Source organism: Amphibalanus amphitrite, unplaced genomic scaffold (genome assembly GCF_019059575.1).
Source record: "Amphibalanus amphitrite isolate SeventyFive unplaced genomic scaffold, NRLGWU_Aamphi_draft 000139F_arrow, whole genome shotgun sequence".
Lineage (NCBI taxonomy): Eukaryota > Metazoa > Arthropoda > Thecostraca > Balanomorpha > Balanidae > Amphibalanus > Amphibalanus amphitrite.
The window spans coordinates 864382-883533 of record NW_024881634.1 but is presented as its reverse complement, the minus strand read 5'-3'; the positions used below and the strand labels follow the sequence as shown (position 1 = coordinate 883533).

The window sequence follows — 19152 nt, the reverse complement described above, 5'->3', positions numbered from 1 at the left end:
AAGGAACAATAAAATGACACATGATCTGTAAAAAATGCAAAAGATAAAAGTAATGCAAACAATAGCAGCCTACGTGACTACGTCATTCAAGTACCAAGGCCTCGTGCGTAGGCACGGATGCGCGCGGTGCAGTGGGGACTAGGCTGAAAGAAATCCTCGTCTGGATATTTGTTCAGGAACTCATTCACTAGTTTCGGGACTCGTACGCCGAGGCCGTTCTTCACCGTATCAACCCGTCCAAAAGGTACGTTGAACAAGCCCGTCTGCCTAGAGCGCCGGCCAGGAACACGCAGCGAAAACATAGTCACAAGTAGCCCACAGTCCAGTCGGCCGGCAAACACAGAGCGTATGAACTTCAGGTCGGTCTGAACAAGTCTAGCTTTGACGGACATACAGTGAAAATGTTGGAGGAGAGACTCATAGTCCATCGAGCACCGGCTATGTGTCTTGGCGCCTAACCACATCAGGTAACGGTGTTGCAGTCTCTCCAATCTCGCAAGGTGAGTAGGTGCTGCGCCACTCCAGACGACACTTGCGTATTCCACAACCGATCTGACATGGGCATTGTACGCCGCCATGACTGCCCGGTGATCGAAGTACGGCAGCCGGGTACGGTGTGAGACCTGCATGCTGCGCATAAGTAGACCTAGCATGCGGTTGGCCTTGCTCACACAGGCGTCAACATGCGCGCCAAATGTTAGCCTGGAGTCCAGGATCACACCCAGATCTCTGATCTCCGTACACCGCTCGAGTTCGTGACCATCTAAAAAAAAAAAAAAAAAAAACATTGCATTGCGGATTGCATCATTTTATAACCGACAACCGTGCAGAGGTTTACTTAAGACGTCATAGTTAAGTGACCTGACCTGAAAACGTGGTTGATGTCAAGTGATCCGGCTTGAATGAAATGTAAGGCATGTGAAATGTCAGCCTTCTATCATCAGTGTGCTTTGAGCTACCGCAAAAAAATACATGGTGACGACATCCACCCCTTCTTCTCGGCCGGCGAGGGTTAAACCTCGCTTCGAATTATTGCAGACGATGATGCGACCGAAAACAAAGCATTTATATGTGTCTAGAACGGCCGCTGACTTATTGGACAAGATCCCCAATCTTAACACGCGCAGTGGAAGGGGGGGGGGGGGCGGATTTCGCCCACCCCTCCTGTTTTTCGCCAATAACTCGCGCCGCAAGTACAATATCAATGTGAAATTTCGGCTACCTGTCCAGAATTGAATAGCGGATCTTCTCGTGCAAGAAGTAAGAAAATCGGTTCACAACTTTTCTAGTAATAGCGGTGTAAAGTCAAACATCGTGCCGCCGCGGCGGCGCGGCGGCGCGGCGGCCGGCGCTAGCCGTTACGCGCCGCCTGAATTGTAGACTGTGCCGGGGCGGGACGGTTCCGTCTTTACATCGCGCTCCTTACCGCTGATTATTTTAGATTCGCGTCAAATTCGGTGAGAAGACTGAGAATTGTACAGGCAATCATATGGTCAAAGAATTTTGAAAATCGGCCGGTAACAACTTGAGTTATGAGTGTGTAAACACAAAATTGTGATTGCCGCGTTTCCCGCGTCGGCCGATGCCGCTTCAACCGGCGACATCTTACCCTTAGCAGGCTTCTAACTGCCATATTTATTGTTGGATTGTCTAGAAATTCACCATACATACTCACAAATGTTGGCTCTTTCGTATAGTGAAAGTTTTAAAAAAATCGGCCGGTAACTTTTTGAGTTATCGGCGTGTAAACGCAAAAAAGTCGCTAATATGGCAGATTTGACCACATTTGACCTCATTTGACCTTGAAGATATTGACCTAGGGTCACGAAATTCACACACAATAGAGTTCCCCATGGCCCCCACCTACCCTCCAAATTTCGTCGTTCTAGCTCCAGTGGGAGCTGAGATCTTAGGGGGGGGGCGACATCCGCCCCCCCCTTCCACTGGGCGTAGTACTCGCAACCCTTCCACTGCGCGTGTTAATTCGCTAGATGGGAATAAAACACTCGGTATGTGATACATATAGTTATACCCCTCGATTTGCCCTCGCGCTAAGCCTATTCTAATCATCACTGCCGCTTTTTTATCCGATATGATGTCGCCGCTAAACGGGTTGTTTTGTTTGCTTGCTTGCGTTGAATGGCCATTACGGATTATTGAATTGGATTATGATAAAATAGGAATGGGGCAAGTGAGGATGTGCACTGCAGGTGTTTAATTTAGATCGCAAAGGCATCATTTCCGGCATCGTGCAGAGTCACTATCTTCCCCTCCTCTGCACTGCGGCATCTCTGCGCCCCACACACGGCGTCCTCACTCCACGGCCGGCCGCCGCCAACTGACCCACTCGCCGGGCGCCGCGACCTGACCCGTGTCGCTGCCGCGGCCTGCGCAATAGAGTCGGGGCTGGAATCCGGGGGTTCGGCCGGCCGGCCGCCTCTGGAGCGGGGGACTTTTTTAGTAGACCTACTGTACACGACTGTACAGGAAAACGCCGAGGGGTGCAGGAAAACGTCGAAAGGTGCAGGAAAACATATTTTCCTGCATGTCTCGGAAACCAATCATCATGGACTTCTTGTATGTTTCAAAAGTGCAGTATAATGCACGTGCCATTTTAATGCCTGGCTTTCTCGATTTAAACGTGCAATGTTGCATGTATGGGAAAAGAACGTCATGACTTCATCTCCTTTCACATCAGTATCATTCACAGGTACACATTTCAGATCATATGCACAACGGACACCATATCATTTCAATTTTATCTAATCGTCAATTGTGTCAAAAATATAGTTATATTGTTGACACAACTTATAGTTACCTATATTGTTGTGAAATACTCCATCATAGCTAAGCTAAGCGCCATTATAAGCACTCCCAATCAACTCAGCAAATGTTGGGAGTTTTGGCCGACATTAAAATAATTGCGATAGACAAAAGCAAATTGAATACCTATATGTTTTGTGGTGTATTGGTGAAAAAGCATGAGAGCAAGACTTATAGTATATTGATAGGGGAGAGTGGGGTAAGATGCCCAGGGTGGGAAAGACGCCCCACCCCCTCTAGCGGGGAAACGAAGAATCGAACCGGGAAATTAATGTTCTTAGCGTAAAGCGGAAGCCTGCCTTGTTAACTGCACAAAAATTTGCAAAGCTCAGTTGGGCAACGGCTGGCTGGTGATTGCATGTTTTTTATTTGCTGCTTTCAAAAAATATTTTGGCGTCAAAACATTGTAAAGATCAAAGAAGGTAGATAATTTTTGCGTCCCTTGCTATAGTCGTGATACATTAACATGCGTGTACTGTGTCCCAAACAGTTTGTTTCAGGGTGTAGTTTTATGGGTAACAAATTGTGCTGATTTAATGTTACTTCGGTACCTTGGGGTAAGATGCCCCCTGTCCTGATGGGGAAAGACGCCCCCCCCCCCTAAATCCGTAGGCTGTCCTTCAAGCAGCCCGTCAAATCATTTATTACATACTTGTGATGAGATACAAAAGCCGATCTGGGACTATTGAGAGTCCGGTACGGTCAGGTGCTCCCCATGCCGGTCTCTCGGCCCACACAGCAACTTTTTGGGCGGAATCTGACTCTGAGAGCCCTCACGACGGCCTCCGTGGGCCCCATTATTGGCTCCAGGGTCCCTCACGACATCCTTTGAGGGCTCCCACGTTGGCTCCACGGGCCGCGCTGGCATCTGAGGTCCCCACGATGGGCTCGAGGGCCCTCAAGCATCATGAAGACCTATAAGGGCCCCACAGTGGTCTCCGAACGCCACCACGGAGGCTTGTTTGGCCACGCTGGACTATGATGGCCCTAACGATGACCTCTGAAGCCCCTTACGACTACTTTTGAGGGCCCTTACGATGACGTTTGGTGTCTACTGCAGGCTCGAAGGGACTACTGATTCGTTCAGGCGATTCACGTGCCTATTTATGTCAGTTATAGTGCAGGGGGCATCTTACCCAACGCCAGGGGGCGTCTTCCCCACCCTGTGGGGTAAGATGCCCCCTTTCACTTCTTCAGGAAAATGCTTAATAACAAAAAAAGTTATCATATTTCAGGCACGAAAGTGTGATATTTTTGGAGAAAAATGATGTCGGCTTCCGTTGAAACTCCAAGTTTTGGCTTTCCGATCGTCATTTTCGAATAATATATGACATAGTCAAACCCTGGGCATCTTTCCCCACTCTCCCCTACACAGTACGCACGCTATATATGTACGTGACTTGATTGTTTGTAACAGTGTTCTTACACACACAGCACGGCTTCTTGCGTTGCATATTTATATAAAATGTCCATTTGGAAATAGGTTCACGCATTTCAAATTGGTCACACTCACAACATGTCAATAGTGTTGAGTGGACACGCAAAGACCTCGCCGCCGCTTGGGGTCAGCTGACCAGTGGAAGTGGTCAGTTCGAGTCCGGCCGGGATGGTTAGCCAGTAATTGGTCGGAGTCTGTCGTCTGGTCGGGTCAGTGGTCAGTAGTACTGAGTCTGCCGCCGGGTCGGATCGTTCGGTGGTCGGTCGGGTCCGCCTCCGGCCCCGGCTCCGCTTCCCCGGCTACCCCAGCCGTCTGCTAATTGTTCGGCGGGCGGTGCCGGCGGCGACAGCACGACTCCGCCCCCCTCTCCCCACCTCGTCCGTCGCCGGCAGGACGCGGCTCTGGGCGCGCCACACAGGTACTTATTATGTGGATTTTTAGTGGGACCGCCGGCGGCGGCACGGCCTGCTCGGAGCCAGCCAGCAAATTATCGGCAAATGCGCCTCGGACATGGCCCCAGACAAAGACGCCGCGCACATGCCGTAACGATAACTGGCTAATTGTGGGCACTTGTTACATCGTGAATCACTGCACTAACAGCCCGGCGCGCAGGCGTGCTTCCTGCCCACAGTGCAGCGGCCGGTGCAGGCCTCTCCGGCCCGCTGCACTGGCAGCTCGGCGCCCAGAGCCAGCCGCCGTAACAAGATGGTCGGGCCGCACGGCAGGGCCCGGCGCGGCCCGGCTCGTTAGCGAGCGCGCCGGGCAGCGGCCGATGCTAAACGGTTCGCCGCATGCCCCATCTTTATATTCATAGAGGGACAGGGGAGCGATTAAGGCGGCGGGAACGAGGTATTTATTGGCTGTGGGCAGAGCTGAGTCCCGCGGCAGACACATTCCGTCCGATCTGTCGGTATAGGGTTGGGACGGACGGTACGGACCCGGCGGACGGTGCGTCCCGGCGATCCGACTGCTATACGGGCGAGCGCGCGGCCACCGGCGGAGCTGGCCGCGCTCCGTGGCCGCACCGCAAATCAATCAGAGCGTCGACCGCTCTCAGGCTGCCGCCGGCCACTACCGTGTTCAAGGTCCCCTGTGCACCGTAATGACACACGGCGAACGGTGGTTAGCGAAGACGGATGGAGCGTGCGCTCACACGCTAACCCCTGGTTTGTCCAGAGAAATCCCAGACGCAAATCGCCAGATGTCAGGCTTGACAGCGTAGGCATGGGTGGAGGGACCAGCCAATTGGTTTTTCAGGGTGCTAATGATAGGAATTAGCATTTGCCTCCCTATATACAAGGCAATCGAAAGCAAGGGAATATAGGTAAGTGAATGTAGCGTAGAGGAGCATGTTAGAGCTTAAATGGAGTCTAACCAAAATTATAGGTGCGTGAAACATGGGTGATGAAGTTAATTGCATTACCTATTTGGTGATGGGTGATGGCCCACAGGGACTCGTTTTATTTCTACGGTAATCGATGTGGCCCACTGAGGGCAAATATCCTCCAATACCAAAAGGATGGGTTTTTTCGTAGAACTAGCTTTCCCCGAGAGTTTTTAATAAGGTTACTTACATACCTTACAATTTGTTGGTAGGCATGATACCCATTCGTACCCCATCAGTGTGAGTCTCTCTTAACCCTCGCCGGCACGGGGGGGGGTTGATGCAACCCCCCTAAGGTTTTTCGCGAATAACTCGCGTAAAAAGCGGCTGATCGCGACGAAACTTTCAGTACCTTCGCATTGATCAATTTTACACCTACCCTGAAAATTTCATGACCCTGACCCCAATGACCTTTGACCTGTGACCTCTTTTCTGTGACCATGTTTGGCCGAAATCGCGGTTCGGCGCATGTCGGCTCGCATTAGCCGCGCGTTTGCAAGCTTTTCGTGGTTTCAAACGTTCAAACATGTGATTTGATGTTGCTCCCATGCATTAGGGTGGGTGTCAAGGTCACCTGAAGGTCAGGTCAGGTCATTGACCTTTGGTGACCTCGGGTGACCTCGGTTCACTTTTTCGAGTTTTACATGTTTCTAGGCTAGTTTTTGGAGCTGAATTCGAATTTAGCAACCATTTGAACATTTACGAAGTAGTTTTGGTGCCTTCGTAAGTCGTAACATGTTACGAAGCTGTCCGAGGCGGTTGACACGTATTACGAATACCCGTCACAACCCCTACCGGTTGACCTGACCTGACCTGACCCGACCTGGTCTAAATGCTTAAAGACATCATCTCTGATCAAAACTAACACGATATTCGTGATCAGCACCCCGGAAAACCACATAGCAGCCACACTTTACGACGTTAGGCGGCACGGGCGGACATCGATAGCAGCGCCTCTATCGGTCACTAGGGAAAGCTGGGCTGTAGGCGACGAAATACCGGCTGAGTTGTCACACGCTGAATAGGTTTATAGCCATCCGTCTTGTGAAAAAGTTGAACTTTTGCCTTCAATATTTCTACAGGCAAGTGTCTTCACATGGATTACAAAGCCGTTTAGATTATTGTATTCACTTCAAGCCTTCCCTATTGTTCTTGATGATGCGGGAACTATTTCTTATTAGTGTTTCTAGCTTAGTAAAAGAACATACTGTGCAAACGATGAAAAAAGCATAAATGGAAGATTTTAAATGCAATTTTCTCTAACAATTAATGGTAAATTCTCTACATATCAAGGAAAAGGTGCATGCTAACTGATAATTTAAAGTTCTTGGGGCCAGTTGTTTTCTTCTTTTCTTACGTCGCCCCAATGGCCGCGAATACACTTGTGATAACGCCTATCGACTTTCTAACAGGTCCCGATTTTCCCGGTTTTCGGGTCATTGACCTGACCTGGAAGGTCACCCGATGACCTAGGACCTTAAAATTGGGTATCATCGGCTTCCTCTCGTGACGGGCAACACGCCCGTTTTTTCCGCGAAGCTCTAGCTCGATCAGGGGCCAAACGCGAGGGGGGTCGTACCAACCCCCCCCCCCCCTTGTGCCGTCGAAGGACTCAAAATGTCCTGTGCCGGCGAGGGTTAATACGAATCGGTCAGTGTTGGCTTGAAAATTTGTCCGTAGGCAAATGTCATAGATGACATCCATGCCAATGTCATGGCCTGTTTCGAAAAGGTGAAGTCGAGGCATCAGTCGATTTTCGGCCTTTCATTGATCCATCATGACTCTATCAAGCGTTATTGGTGAAAACTTTTCATTGATGTTGTCGGTAACTGTCATATTTTTATTATGACTGCTGTACCATTACATTATACATATTACGATGACAATGAGAATAATTATTGATATTGTTATCATTTAGTAATAGGTACTTATGTTGTAGACAATATCGGTGTAATAAGACCGTTTCGTGGCGCTGAGACGGCATGCTAGCAGTGGGACATCGGAGTGACTCTTGTTTGTTTTTGTTTTGTTGGGTTAGGCCCTTTCGGTCCAATGAGACCATTTCAGAGCCGGGAGGATGATAGGATATAGGGGGAGACATTGGTCTGGGCAGGCACCCTAGTGAGTCGCCAGGGCTGAGCCCGTCCAGAGGACAGGCCACCCAGCCCCAGGCACTCATTGCACCCGGCTACGGGGTGCGCTCCCTCGGGAGCAGCGGTGCCGCTCCAAGGGAGCAGCCCGCATGAGATAAAGTTGCCTGTCCAGCCCGGAGGGGGGTTGCGGCGTGGAGGAAAAGGATTTCAGTATCCTGAGGATAGATGCACGGAACGGTGATGAAAGGAGTGACTCGACCATCGACCGGTTAGTCTGTCGCTGCGTCTGAACTCCTCCAAAACTCCTCCCTCCTGTCGTGGTCTCGGCGAGACAGACCAGGCTCCTCCACTCCAGGCTCCAAGTGCTGCCACCTAGCGCGCTTCACCAGCCTGCCACCTACACGTGTGGTCTGATGCATTACAGAGTCCTCTGCAGTATCATAAAGCATGTCACGATAGTTTTCAGGGTTTGTTGTTTGCTTATTTTTCCAGCAAACAAACATAAGCATTTCACGAACAATTGTGTTCGCGAACGTGTGACGTCATCGGCCAAATTTTTGTGAATTAGCGGCGAAAACCTCCCGAACGTTCATGACCTGTTCGCGAACACTGTGAAGCGGGGTGGATATGACCTCTGCCTATAGCCGTTTCGCTCCTAATTGGACTAGAGCCTTGCGGAAAAAGTAAGCGTGTGCGTCGTTTCGAGACACAGCGACTGGTATCAGATGTTAAGGTCTTAGGTCAACCGGTGACCCCTGAGGTCATGTCACGTGTCCCAGAGTAGGGGCTTCTTTTTTTGGTAAATTGTAAAAAAAAACTTCGCCACAAATGGTGGCAGAGCCGTGATTGTGGCGCCATCGTGCTCGTCCTAGCTAGGCACATAGAATGACACACTTCTGGTTTGGGTTAGGTCACTTAAAAATGTTGACCTCAGAAATTAGGTCAAATTTCAAAGTAAATATTTTTGCATAAAACGGATATCCATTCGATGCAGCTCGTCACGGGGAGTTCAATGGTTGCCTTTGTTTTTCGTTACGTGGTCTAGAATTGCTAAAAATTGAGTTTAAAAATTTGAAGTCATCAATTTTGAACAGTTTTTACGCTATAACTTGGCCAAAAAAGGAGGTACTAATGTACAGTGGATCTAGTAAGGATCTCCAGACGCAACTAGATGGCGTTGAGCCTTAGTCGAGTCCATGTGATATTCAAGGAGAGGTCACTACCGAGCTGGGCCCGATGGGGAGGTGGGCGGGGGGGGGGGGCGGGTGGCGAGGTCACGGTGCGGGTCACCTGTCAAACAGCCCCGGCGCGGTGGGGCGCTGCCGCAGGCAAATGGCGCACTCCAGCGTTGTTCCATATCGCGGTGGTGGGCCGGGCGGCCGGTTAGCTTGGCAGTTGGCTGCTTGGAAGGAAAGGACAATGAGGCATGGGTTTGCTGTGGCCGGCTCATCTACTGTCAACTATGGTGAACCCAAAGTAATGCAAATGTGACGTTGATAATGCAGCTGGCAATGGAATGCTAGCGAATGCTCCGAGCGCCCAGACGCTAGGTATAAGGATTAAGATTATTTATGTCTCCTGAAATTTTCATTGAATATAATTCAAGCAATAGAAAGATCGCATCGTTCGCCAGTTTTTTGACCGGCTGGCGTTTCATGCGTAGAGCGCCCTCCTAATTATCACGCAGGTGTTTTTTTTTTTTTTGCTGGTAAGATGGGTCTTTAAGGTCAAATCAAGTCGCTAAGAGAAGATGCCACATGCACATGAGGACGAATGCCACATTTTTGTGCATGAAGTCTGGAGTAAGAAGAGCTAAAAGTTATTATACGTGTAAGCTAAAAACAATAAGATCTGTTAATACAAATATTTGACCCGAAATTAGCCTTTGTTTTGTCTGAACATGATTGTTTCATGCTTGTAAGACACCGGTCCAACCGGGTTCAACCCGGCCCAACCTGGTTCGGCTCCCCTTTTTTAACATAAATTTGGCCCGAACCTTTTGGAAGAAAGGTATCACAAGGACAAAGTCCCCGCTAAGCTGAGCTTGTTGCATTAACCCTGCTCTTACCCTCCGATCAAGCAGTTCCTGGTCTTTGGCAGAATTAAGAGTCTAAATTTTAACGTGCGCACATAGCCGCGCACGGCCGGTCCCCTCACTGACTTCGCCTGGCAGCGGCCTGCCACCAACCACAACCATACCCGTCAGGAGAAGCTCAAAAACGTCAAGCACACGTCGCGTTTCGAACCCGGACTTTTGCAACCGGGACGTGCGCTCTCACCACATGGCACATGAAGTCCAACGCTCTACCGACCGAGCTATCCACTGAAAGAAAAGTACACCTTGGTGGTATTTTTGGGTGATATTTGTAACCACTTTACACCACTTTCTAGACTAATTGTACCACCTTTAACCGAAAATTCAGAGTAAAAAGATGACTAGGTGCATTTTTACTCAACTTAGGTGTAATTTATACAGTACTTTAGGCTTTTCTTGCAACTATGGTGTAATTTCATGTTCTTATGTTTTTACACCTCAGCCTTTTGGTAGTAAAATTATTACCCAAGGGTAGTTTGAATCTCATGCGGATAATAAATGGCTATTTGGTAGCATAAATTTACACTAGCGTGGCTCAGCTGATTACCGCAAAACCTAAATGGAGTAAATTTACACCGTGGGCTTGATGAGCGATGGATTGTTAGGTGTGGTTTTATGCTACATGGTTATTTCACTCTTCAAGGATATATTTTTACAGCTTGGAGCGTTATTTTACAACAGTGTTCCACGTGGCCATTTTAACCGCCATTTTGAATCGCCATTTGCATGGTGAACTGTGAAGCGTGGGGTGGCGTGGATGAAGCGCGGCAGTTCCCTATACACCGTGCATACTGCATATATCGTGAAGCGAGGCCTCCGGTGCGGCGAAGCATGCAGTGTCTGCTAGACGACCAAAACTGCGGCAAGCAGTGAACAACAAAGGTAAGGCTTTAAATGTATCTTTTGGCTAGGTAGGTATAGGCAAGGTGAAGGATGTTGCCGCATTGGTTATGATGCGCACATATGCAAGATCCCATTCAGTCTGCGTGAAGACCATGACCGATTTGAAGCTGCATCACAATTCAGTCCCACGCACAAGGGGGAAAAGCTCAAATTATTGAGCGCTCAAAATATTGAGCGTGTGACGTCAGAGGCTCCCATAGGCGTAATGCTGAGGGCTCAAAAAATTGAGCCGTTTCAGGAACACGTTTTGCAAAAGCGACTCGCAACACCTAGGGAGAAATGGCAACACCCTAGGAGAATCACTAATGATGCAAAACAGATTAGGCTTTCATATTTTTCACTGCTCAAGCTTCAATGATTGGGGGAACACCAATTTATAGGTCGAAATCTTACGGCATACCAGGATGACTTAAAAACAGGCCAATATTTATGTCGAAATAAAAGTTATTTTTTGTCCATTCACGTTTTTTACTAGGGTTCTGTTGGAAAGAGCATTTTTCATACTACCCAAAATGATTGCGACTCAATTTCACATTACTGATATCGGAGAATATGTTTCATTTGGCGGCGCCGTTTGTTTATTTCGTCGCGACGTCTCCGGTCGCGTGGTTGTCGTCATCCTCGTGTTGAAGGTAAGTTTTTATCGTTTTAGTTATATTTAGATGTTAAAAGGTACACTGAAAAGTTTGAATATGCTGTGATTTTAAATTTGGAAACACGTAAACGTCAATCAATTCACGTTTTCCTCGATTTGCGTGCAGATAAGCAACTGTCGACGAAAGTGGCGCCATCCGATATGATGTTTTGAAGGAAGGAGACGCAACATATTTACGTGAAAATTTTTGTTTTCTAGTGGTCTAAGTGCTTCAAAGAGGCTGTGAATGTTTTCTTCACACAATTTTTCATTAGGTATGATGAGGTAAAAGGTAGTTTCAGTCTTAACTTTCATATAATTGACATTAAAACATATGATAGTCCACTCCTATCAGTGATTGAGTACCTTGATATTTGGCATTTCTTATTAATTTGAATGTATTCTCTATCCATATGTGCTGATAGTAAGTGACAATACTCTGCCAATATGTTTCCATAGTTTTCACATTCATTTTCCAGTCCTTTACATAACATCACAATTTATAATCAACAAAACTCAACTCCTTCGTTACTTCACAACACTGACAGCATGAGAGACTGACAGTCAACTATTGTGTGTGTGAATGCTGAAACAGGATAGCCACTTTGCTGACTGGCTCATATGAAATAAGATAAAAATGATCCTTTATATCATTTACATCTGGAGGATCGGAGTCAACGGAAAAGGGAGGCCACTTTCAAGCCTCAAGGTCTAGGCCGCCAGACGCCAGTCGACAGTCACCACCAAATTTATAATAGATTAATTTATTATTATACTTTGAGACCCTTAGGTCACTGGATCGGCATCACATTTTCAGTTTCAATATAGTAAAGGTTTTTATTTGTATGATGTGAAATATTTTCCTGAATCAGAATTTAATTATCCCTAGGTACCTGGTAGAGGTTTCAGATTTAATGCTAATTGTTGGTGTGCAGTCAGGATTTTTGACAGGTCCAGATAAGGAATCCTGAGCAATTTTATAGTAAAGTGGTCTCCTTACAATCACCACACATTTTATCAAAAGCGTTTGCAGAATTCATTCAATGAAGAATTTTATCAATGTTGCACCCATTTCTTAGACGACCTAGGCTGCATCTTTTTTTAGTTCCTGTTGTATGACATATTTTCCATTTTGTTCCACTGCATAAAGAAAAAATCGTTTGAGATCACCAAACAGCTTTTCTTTTTCTGGCAGGTCTGCACAACCAAGCGGTCGCTGGCGAGGACGTCGGCCGTCCCTGTGGGTAAGGTCATCTGCTCAGCCTTTGTGGAGATCAGCAAGACGTCACTAAGATGAAGACTTCGCTGGAGCAGAAGCCGCTGACCCGTGTCCGATCGGGCAGGTCATGCTCGACGGCACGAGCCACAACTTGAACGACTCGGTGACATCAACAACATGGTGGAGCAGGTGAATGAGTTTGGCGACATGTTGTGCGACTGCAAGAAGGGTTGTCTGCGTGTTCTGGCCGGCGGAGCGGCGACGCTGCGCAGTCTGTGCTGGCGGTGAGCAGCTGGCCGTGGTGACCGCGCGCGCCCACATGCGCCGACAACCTGTGCGGCTTCGACGGCCCCGGGACAGCCCGATGCCGCCCACTATGCGACGCCGACCGCGCACTGTCCGCACGGCCACATGGAGGTGTGCCCGCGCCTTTTGCCCGCACGCCGCTACCTCGCAGCTGGTCTGCAACCACGCCGTCGCCGCCTGTAGCCCGATAACAAAACGGCTGTCTGATAATGCCGCGTGTTCTTTGTGATGTTGCTACTGTGATGGTTGCTACTGCTGGTCTGAGACTCGATGTTTCCATTCGTCCTTTACATGTTAAGGATTTGATAATGATTAGCTTAGTCCGAGCTTAGGTCGTTTATATCATTTGTTATATGGCATATTTTGGATCAAAGCAGTACGACACTGCCTCCTGCTTTTGTGATGTATGCTGGCAAGACGCAGGTTCCGGTCGCAGGTCACCCGGTTCCAATGTGGTCGGGCTGGCATGCGATAATGTGATGTTGTTTTGCTCGTCTCTGTGTTCCACACTTGATGATGTTTGTGAATCTAACCCACATTGTATAGTATTTTTGTTTGTTTGCGGCCGATGGCCTTGTAAGTTGTAACCGTGGCAATAAAGTTTTTCCTGCTATAATTCTCCAATATTCAAGCGTGGGTGGATATCTTTCTGTATTCACGTATTCCCTTCTCCCAGTACAGTCCGAGAATATCAATACAGTATTCATACGGATTATTCAAGCCCTGTATAATTATTTGAGGTGTGCCGAATCCGAAAGGCGACCGATAAAACTACTAGCGGAAAATGTGACATGATGCCATGGGTTTGTGAGAAGTTCAGGTACCACGTAGCATTCAACTTCCTGCATTTCTGTTCCAACTCAGTTTAACGTATTTCAACGAACATAACATCAAAAATGGCAGCCAGTACCGGCTTCACCTGTCACGGAGAACGCTCAAAAAATTGAGTGTAGATGCTGGCCGGCACTCAATTTTTTGAGCGCCAGCTGACTGTCGTCTGTCGTGGCGCTCAATTTATTGAGTATCGCGGTCCCGAACGACAAGTGGCGCTCAAAAAGTTGAGCGTCTTTAGGGCATTTTCTTTCAAAAAACACCGATATAAATTATCACGGAGAGTGTTCCAGAAGAAACCTTGTTGCTCTCTCTTGCCATTGATACCTTATTTGGATACGATATTTGCCGTAGTGTGACGCTGAAGGCATTTTAAATTACCATCGTTTCGCCTATTCCTTTATAATGGGGCCCGCTCAATTTTTTGAGCGCTCAATTTTTTGAGCTTTTCCCCCTTGTGCGTGGGACTGAATTGTCAATCATTAACCCGCGCCCCGTAGGGCTATCAGCGAACCCTGCCACCCGTAGCCCCCCCCCCCCCCCTAAGATCTCGGAAAGTCACCGGCCGATTTTCAAAATTCAAACGGTGTTCGAAAGCCCCACCAAGGAAGTACCTTGTGACTTAATTTCATTGACCTCGGTCCAACCGATGACGTCACAGGTCAGGTCAAAGGTCGCATTTTTACCACTTACAGGCATTCCAAGAAATGTATTGTAAAATAGAGTAAAAGGCATGTTATTAAAAATCATGGATGGATAATTGTCTGTCGAACACATTTTGCTATTAGAGGTCACTGATACTAGGTCAGGCCATAGAGGTCAGGTCACTGAGGGCCACGATATGAAAGTGTCGTTTGATACATGTTTCATGGTCCATTTTACATGACAAATGTGATTGTGTGGATTAGGCAACCTTTGGGGCCATTTTAGGTTATGTTCTGGGAAAGGTCAGGTCAAGGTCAGGTCAAATTAGGTCAAGTTTCAAAGTTGATATTTTGCATAAAATGAGTAATGATTCGATGCAACTCGTCACGGGGAGTCTAATGGTGGTCTTTGTATTGAGCTACGTGATCTAGAATTACTAAAAATTGAGTTTGAAAATATGACCTCATCAATTTTGAAGTTTTCTCTCTACAACTTGGCCAAAAAAGAGGTATCGATCTCAAATTTGGTGTGTGGATGGAAGATAGTAGGGACTATCATACAAATTCCGTTTTTTCAATCCGGAAATTTTTTGGGATTTTTTGTTATTATATCCAAAAAATAACTTTTTGGATTTTGGGGGTCAAAAACCAAAAGTTACGAAAATCTGAGATGACAGATTGATAGCCCTGGTAATTCTATACCTTCTATGCATTAAACATTTTTCTGTATCTTCAAAGCTGTAGGCCTGACAGCTCTTCCCGCGATTTTTTTTTGTTTTTTTTTTGTCGAAAATGACAGAAAATGACGTCATTCTGACGTCATTTGTGGCCAACCTATCGTAGCCTTTGAAAAAATGATCACAATGTGTAAAATTGATGTTCGGAGGGGTTCTGAAAGTTTGATTACGATATCTGCAGTCGTTTAGGAGATATTCACGGAAAAAGACAGGGAGGGGCCGTTTCGCCCCCACCCCCATCCCCCTCCTACGGGGCGCGGGTTAATAAAAATTATGCAAGACTAGGTACAGGCACGTAGTCAGGATTTTGCTCAGGTTGGGCCACAGGTCGCGGCCTGGTGTCGTACCTATACCCCCTCCAAAAAAGGAAAACTTCGGATTTCGCCCACTATTTTCGGGGTGTGTGGTGCAGCTGATTTTTTTTTACTTTATTTCATTTTATGTTTGGCCATCAGGGGGACCATGGTCCCTGTGACCCCCCCCCCCCCTTGGCTAAGTCCCTGACTAGGTAAGGTGTTTTAAGGTTTTCAATATTTTCATTAACAGTCATACTTCTTATCGATTCAAGCGGGAACATTTTTTTCTGGTATTTATTATTATTCCATCATTGACTGCATTGTGCCTAAAAGGCTATAGGGGTAATACCTACTATATCAGACGTCCAACATGCTAACATGCGTCTAGCACGTCTAACAATATTTGTTTTCCTTCCATTTCAGTCGTGGCACGACCTGACCCCTGATTATGGGGACTAGTGAGGAGCCAAATGAGTTAAAGGAAAGAGTCGTCAAGAACATCCAGCAAGTGTGTGAGTAGCGTGGGGGGAACGGTGGTTGCGGGGTCATTGGTTACTTTATATATGTCCCTCTTAGTCTTCACAGACCAGCTACAAGCGTTGGCATTTTGGCCTCTCTCTGATCCCGGCGAAATTAGCACACTATATTCATTCATGACTTAAAGATGCGTAATTATAATTAAACTTTACCTGATTTGTCATTTTGATTCTATCCGTATACACATGTCTGATGTATCTTTACTCAACAGTAAAAGTAAATCTACGTATTGCATCCTGAACCGGTGAATACATGCAGTCAATTTATATCTCAGCTGCACCACGGGAGGGCAGCGAGCCGCGCTCCTGACGGGTCCCAAGGGGCTGAGGCTTCAACGGTAGTAAGTAACCCCACACAGATTTTTATCCTCCGGGCTCCGCTTTGTCGGGAAATCTATCACTGCTAGTTACCTACTTTATTTCCCTCCTCACAGGTGACGAACTGGTGGCGCTACTCGCCTACGGACGCTGGGCGATCTCAAGAACGAGCAGAGCTCCGTGAGTGTTCACTTCTTCAGTCGTCCCGCCTCAACGTTCAGGGAGCACTGGGCCACTTTAAGCTGTCAAAGTCAAAGGTCGGTGAAGTTGCCACAATCCTTGCAGCCCATGCCCCCATGTTTTGTCTTCCGTTCCGTGGACCATGCAAGCATATATGTACCTATTCGAGGTGCTCTACAAGAAAGCCCTATAGTTCGTTTTTCTTAAGTTCGACCCTCACTGTAAACATCTGTTTGAACACAGCACGAGAATTGCTAGCTGAACTGCTTAGAAAACTGGTTAGCGCACATTGAATTAGAGGTATGAATAATATTTTCAAAATAGGTTGTGAACACTGATGATGTACCGTTATGTTAAGGGGACCCTCCCTTCCCACCTTCAAAAAAAATTATGAATTGGTATGAAAGTGATGTCGCTCGGTTCAGAAAGAGCGAAAACGAATATCTACTAAATTTCACCGAAAAATATTCACCGGTTTTCAAGATATTCGACTTTTACTTTTGTTTACTTTTTGGGATCTCCGCTGTTCCTAGCCAAGATTCCTTTACTACTCAGGTTGGTTCACTAGGGAAATAAAGGCGCCGTGGTAACGTAATCAGAGGAAATCCTTCATATTCAAATGAATGGGTCATTTGAATTGCTAATTTTTGCTCGATATAGTCCTACTTTTTTAGTTTCAGTCCCATTTATCGTAATGAGGCGAATTCATTGTTACATTGGTACATCTTTTGATGACATATACCTAAGCCTTGATTTTATCTCCAGCTCGCCCGAAAGATGATGAAATTTGCATGCATGCCTATGGGTGAAGGGAGATTCTGCCGCCGTGGTGACGTCACGGTAAAGGGATTCTGGAGCTCGTGAACGGGGGCTGGTTCCTAGCGACTTTATTTGGAAGCAATAGTTTGGCAGCTGAAAGTGCGGCACTTGTTGCGCGCAAAGCAGCATATACCACCGCGTGCTACAAAACGTTTTAGTCAAACATTTAAAAATCGTTAGATATCTGCGCTGACGTCACACATTCAGAGGGGTATTCCTATGCATTAGCCCCTCTGAATCAAAATGCTGCAATTTTGAAATTCAATATTTCCGATTTCAGGCATTTCTCGATGTTGTGAGTGCCGAAACCGGTAGTTGTGAGCCAGGGACCCCATTTCGGCTATCTCAACTCAAATCTAATGTTAAGGTGGGAGGGTCCCTTTAAGCGCCGCAGGATTCATCAATTAGTTAAGTTATAATTCCTGAGAAGTCGTCCATCTTTGTGTGGTTGTAAACATGGGCAAATACGAGCTACAAGTCTGGGAAGTAGGAGCCAGATATAAATAATTTTGATACAGTTGATCACCTGTGAAATCAATGTGCGCCAACCAGTTTTCTCAGTAATCCAGCCAGCAATTTTCGTGCTGTGTTCAAAGAGACGTTTACAGTGAGGGTCGAACTTAAGAAAAACGAACTATAATTATCATCAATATTTCACTAAGTAAAGCATCGCAGAAAATAGTGTGCTCCCTGGCTGAGTAGAGTGCAAGATGCGCGTGCGAGTATACTGGCAATTGCGGTACGCCACCCTAAATGTCATGCCGGAACTCGGAAGCTCAGATTTATCACTGACCCACACACGAAGAGTGTATACTGCGTAGTCTGCGTGCGTTTCATGTTTCAAAGTTTTTCATGTTCAAGGGCCAAGAGTACAAAGTACAGGGTGGCGCACGCAAAACACCCGATTTGAGGCTTTAATGACTTCCATCATTCTTAACCGAATTAGATACTATTTTCACACAGCGTAGATACACAATTGGAATGATATTCATCCAAGTCTTAGACAAATCCATTCACGTTCAGCTCAGTTGTGCACCTCGACGTGACCCCTATCGTTTTCATCATTTTCTCGAGGCGCTCGCGGTACGCAAACGCTGCTTTCTTGCGCATTTCGACGGTGATCTTTGCAAAGGCGGCTCTGATCCGACCTTTCAACACCGGAAGGTTCGCCGGCCGCGCTACGTATACCTTCGACTTCACAAGCCCCCACGTGAAAAAATTCACACGCGTGGTGAGGTCGGGCGAGTGCGATGGTCAGGGCACTTTAGGCGAAGCCCAACCTCACCACGTGTGAATTTTTCATGTTGTGGTTTGTGAAGTCGTAGGTATACGTAACGCGGCCGGCGAACATTCCGGAGTTGCAAGGTCGGCTCCGAGCCGCCTTTGCAGAGATCACCGTCGAGATGCGCTAGAAAGCAGCGCTGGCGTACCGCGAGCGCCTCGATAAAGCGATGAAAAACGGTAGGAGGCACGTCGAGGTGCAACACTGAGCTGAACGTGAACGTATTTGTATAAAGCTTGGAAGAATATAATCCCAAATGTGTATCTAACTACATTGTGTTAACCCGCGCCCCACTGGGAGGGGGGGGGGCTATTTATAGCCCCCTCTCGTTTTTCTGCAATATCTTCAAAACCGCTGGACGTGTCAACACGAAACTTTCAGGACCTTTGCCTGCATTGATTTGACACCTTGTGTCCGAATAAAAACTTTCTAGCTACCATAGGTCGGCCGCAAATGACGTCAGAGTGACGTCATGTCCGTCCGGTTTTGATGCAAAACATTGAACTACGGCAATCGCTTTCAAGAGCTCAGTTTTTAAGATAGATCCGATTTCTTTGCATAGAATGACTCAAAACACATTGGACTATCAAACCGCTATCTCTGATTTTTAAAAT

The 19152-nt window shown here is 47.1% G+C and overlaps 1 long non-coding RNA gene across 1 annotated transcript; it reads left to right on the top strand.

The window, feature by feature from the left end:
- The first annotated feature begins 10409 nt into the window (after nt 1-10409).
- LOC122382431 lies at nt 10410-16681 on the top strand. Its single transcript, XR_006256680.1, has 3 exons — nt 10410-10715; nt 15827-15915; nt 16374-16681. It is a non-coding gene; the product is annotated as an uncharacterized LOC122382431 (long non-coding RNA).
- Nucleotides 16682-19152: the final 2471 nt, after the last annotated feature.